The sequence below is a fragment of the Triplophysa rosa genome, linkage group LG2, assembly GCF_024868665.1.
Source record: "Triplophysa rosa linkage group LG2, Trosa_1v2, whole genome shotgun sequence".
NCBI classification, from domain to species: Eukaryota; Metazoa; Chordata; class Actinopteri; order Cypriniformes; family Nemacheilidae; genus Triplophysa; species Triplophysa rosa.
Genome location: NC_079891.1, coordinates 30811288 through 30815639, shown reverse-complemented (window position 1 = coordinate 30815639; position 4352 = coordinate 30811288). Strand labels below are relative to the sequence as shown.

The 4352-nt window shown below is 42.5% G+C and overlaps 2 non-coding genes and 1 pseudogene across 2 annotated transcripts; all 3 read right to left on the bottom strand.

Moving 5' to 3' along the window:
• Positions 1 to 41: 41 nt before the first annotated feature.
• Positions 42 to 205, bottom strand: LOC130551432 (U1 spliceosomal RNA). Its single transcript, XR_008962600.1, has one exon. It is a non-coding gene; the product is annotated as a U1 spliceosomal RNA (small nuclear RNA).
• Positions 206 to 1197: 992 nt separating this feature from the next.
• Positions 1198 to 1372, bottom strand: LOC130551435 (U2 spliceosomal RNA; annotated as a pseudogene).
• A 2791-nt stretch (positions 1373 to 4163) lies between these two features.
• LOC130551436 (U2 spliceosomal RNA) lies at positions 4164 to 4352 on the bottom strand. The gene has a single exon (XR_008962602.1). It is a non-coding gene; the product is annotated as a U2 spliceosomal RNA (small nuclear RNA).

Genomic DNA, 4352 nt, shown 5'->3' with positions numbered 1-4352 from the left:
TAGGTTAGATCTTAAAATAATCTACTTTTAACCAGTAAAGTCAGGGGAGAGCGCGAACGCAGTCCCCCACTACCACAAATTATGCAGTCGAGATTCCCACATTTGGGGAATTCGCAGGGGTCAGCACAACCGAAGTGCAATGGCTGAGCCTCGCCCTGGGTGAACCACCTTCATGATCATGGTATCTCCCCTGCCAGGTAAGTATGAGTTGTACACAGACTACGAAGGGGACTCACTTTAGGGAACATCAGTTTCGACCAGGGTTTAAAATCAACACTCGCCAAATGTGGGTAAAATTCAACCGTGGTGGGTCACTCTGTCAAACCTCTACCCAAATTTGATGGGTGCCTTGTTTCATAAACTATGTTCACTCATTTTGCTGGGGTAGATCACGTAAGCAAAGAATCAAACGTACAGCAAATGTGTTGACTTGCTTGAACACACATCACTACACAACTATAAGGGGTGGGGGAAAATCGATTCACCTAACTATCGCGATTCTTTTTAAAACGATGTTAGATCCATTGTTTTATCCCAGAACCGTTCTTTATTTAATTATTTTTCTTTTCCTAAGACGTGCTGGAGAGAAGTTACTCATTTATTCCAGCAGAGGGCGAAATGTATTAGATAATATATCAATTTCAAGCAGGCACAAGGAGGAAAACCATGGCGGAAGCAGATCAACCCTTCTCCAGAATTCTTTCTATACGTTTGTTTTAAATCCAGATCTAGACCGCAACCAGTTTTCCTTCAGGGGCGACTTTTTTTCTTAATGGTCGCACCAGTGCGACTGCAAAACGGACAAATATATATTTGTCAAAAATATATTTATTTAAAATATTAAATAAAATATATTTATTATATACATCTGTACCATTAATATCCTTTGTCAGTTACCTGCCTATTCATGTGATGATCTGCACTTGTGTTTTTTATGTACACTAATATAGATAAAATGTAAAGTTGGACAAATAAAATGTAATTAAGTTATTTAAAAAAAACATGTAATTTTTACAGTTTTGGTCAGAAACATATATATTGTTGTTACACATCTTTGTTTTATGTTGAATGCTTTAGCAGTATGATAAGAGAACTTTCTGACCAATAAAGTACATTGCAACTCACAAGAACTGGCAACAAAGAAATTCTCTCATACATTGTTATTACCATCACAGATCTGTGTTTCACTGAAGTATAACTGGGTGCACCGTTGCTGGATGTACTGCAATATCAAGTCGATGCGTGGAGTGGACGGAGCAAGCACCTATTCCATTTCCATGTTGCAAAAATCAATTTAATATATGGTTCCCGAATAGGGAACGTATCAGATATTAAACTGATAAGAACAGATTTTTTTCTTTCGAAAAGTTTTATTGATATTTAACAGCTTAAGTCACTTTTTTTACAACATTTTAGCTCTCCAAAACAAGTCCATGCTAGGTGTTTGTGGTCCCAGCGGAGATCCTCTTGAACCACGGCACCGCTGCTCCTCTCGAGTTGATCCTCTGAGAAGGAGCATCTACGGGCGATCAGGGCCGTTTGCTGTGGAGACCTCCCTGTGAAGCTCCTGCCCCCACATCCGAATGGCAACGTACGGCGTACTCCTGCCGCCTTGATGAGGCCAGTTGGTGAGTGGCTGGCAGAGACACCTGTACGTGCTTCCCCACCAGCAGGTTTCTGGAGGTCCAGATGGCATCTTTGATGCAATTTATGGTGATCCAGAGATCTATTTCTTTTTTTGGGGGCTTTTTTATCTGGATCGCTCCGCCTCTCACCATGCGGTAGTCTGGTACCCCCCCTGCTGGCAGGCACGGGAATTGCAGGGGGCCGGCCATTGCCCACAGGTCTCTCGCAGCACTGCACTCCCAGAGAGCGTGCCTCACTGTCTCCTGCCTGCCACACCCGGGCCGTGGACAGGTTGCATCTTTACCCATTCCTCGGGAGTGCATCACCACCCTGACCGGGAGGATCGCATGGGCCACCATCCACGCCAGATCCTTGTGCTTGTTCTGGAGTGCTGAGTGGGATACCTCACGCCAAACCCTTTCCGCTTCACCTAGTGTGAGCCCAGGCACGGGGCTCACTTTTTCCCGCTCCTGAACAACAGAAAGAATCGAACGATGGTTAGTTAAGACTGTAGTGTTTTCTTTTTCCAAGTTAAAATGTTTTAAAAACTTTTTAATAAAATCGTATGCTGGGGGAAGATTAAAAGCAATGGGTATTCTTAGGTCTACTTTTAAGATCTTCAAGGACCTCAGATATGACCCCATCCAGAACCGGGCCATGGCTACTGTTTTGTGTTCTCTGAATGGGGCCGTTGCGTATTTGATGTGCAATGCTGTGTATTGTGCTCCTAAAACCAGGTGGGGGTCTGGGACTCCTTTGCCTCCATGCTCTGGTGCTCGCTTCATTACTTCTCTTCTCAGCCTCTCCCACTTAGACCCCCACAAAAAGTAAAAGATTGCTCGATCCAGTGCTAAAAGAAAGAATCTGGGGGGATAAAAAATTGAACATAATAATAAAAGCAACGGTAAAATCACAGTTTTAATAATTAAAACTTTTCCTTCCAAAGTCAGTTGTCTCAGTCGCCAAAACCCTAGTCTCTGTCTTACTTTTCCTAACAAGTCTGGCCAGTTCCCACTCCCTCCGCCGTTGCTGTCAAATTTAACTCCCAATATCTTTAGATCTGTTGCTTTAACTGTCAGGTCAAGTCCCCTGGTTTCTGTGTGTAGCCAGGGGCCAAAGAACTGTGCTTGTGTTTTGTCTCTATTCAGTTTGGCCCCTGACGCTCGCCCAAACCAGTCAGTCACGTCCATGGTCCTCTTTATCGATAAAATGTCAGTGCATAAAATGTTAATATCGTCCATGTATAAAACTGTCTTTGCTGTCAGTCCCCCAGTCCCTGGTATGTCTAGTCCTTTTATCCACTGGTCCCTTCGCAAGATCTGCGCTAAAGGCTCAATACAAGCCACGTATAGAAGAGGAGATAACGGGCACCCCTGACGGACACCGCAACCTATATCTATTGCTTTTGAAAGGTTCCCATTTACTAAAATTCTGCTGATTATCTCTCGATATAGCAAACCCACCCACGTTAAAAACCTCCCTGGGAAACCCATTTTTTGCAGTACTTGGAACAAGTACTGGTGCGAGACTCGGTCAAAAGCTTTTTCAAAATCTAAATTTAAGACTACGAGCCGGATACTTCTGTCTCTCGCATAACAGATGGTGTCTCTTATCAGTACTAGGCTGTCCGTGATCTTTCTCCCAGGGACGGCGCAGGCTTGGTCTGGGTGGATTAAGTCTGTTAAAACCGTCGACATTCGTTGCATTAAAAGTTTGCTAAAAAGTTTCATGTCAAAATTTAAAAGGGTTATAGGACGCCAGTTCTTCAACTCTGCCTTATCATCTTTTTTGTGTAGCAATGTCACTACTCCTGTTCTAAAACTTTCGGGTAAAGTATTGAGTTTGTCCAGGTCATTTAAAATCACAAAAAGGTCTTCTGATAAAATGTCCCAAAAGGTTTGATAAAACTCCAAAGAAAGTCCATCAGTTCCCGGTGACTTACCTTTCTTAAAATGTTTCAAAGCTTTTTCCATTTCTATAAATGTGAAGTCTTTTATTAGGGGGCCGCTGTCTTTTATTGTCTTCGTGATGTAGGAGGATATCTCATTCGCGACACTCCCCTCTATCCTCTTTTCTTGGTACAGATCTTGATAAAAACTTTCCACCACGTTTAAAATACCTTTTGTCTCTGTCATCATCTCGCCATGTTTGTCTTTAAGTTTTGTTATGGCTTTGTCTCTGTTGATGATTTTCTTAAAAAAGTACCTTGTGCATTTTTCCCCTTCTTCAATTTCCTTTTCTTTGCATCTTATGATCACACCTCTGCTTTGTGCACCTCAGTTAAATTTACCATTTCTTTCTTTACTACTTCTATTTCTGCTTTAAAATCAAACCCCATGTTTAAAAGGTTAAAATAACGCTGCAACCTTTTCTGCAACCCCCCCATACGTCGTGTTTCTTTCTCCTTCTTCCTTTTCCCTGCTTGTCTAAAAAAAGTCTGTGTCTTACCCTTCACCATGTCCCACCAGTGTGCTCGTGATTTGAAAAATTCCTGAAGGGTCTGCCATTGTTTGTATTGCTCTATATATTCACTCACTATATCCTTGTCCTGTAGAAGAGAGCAATTCAATTTCCACAGACCCTTACCTACAGTCACCCCCGAAGGGAGTGAAAGAGTGCACGAAAGCATGATGTGGTCCGAGAAAAAGAGGAAGGTTAATGTAGCATCCGTGGGATGGTAAGAACAGATACTACACTTGATCTTAGCCAAAAGACCGAGAAGCAAT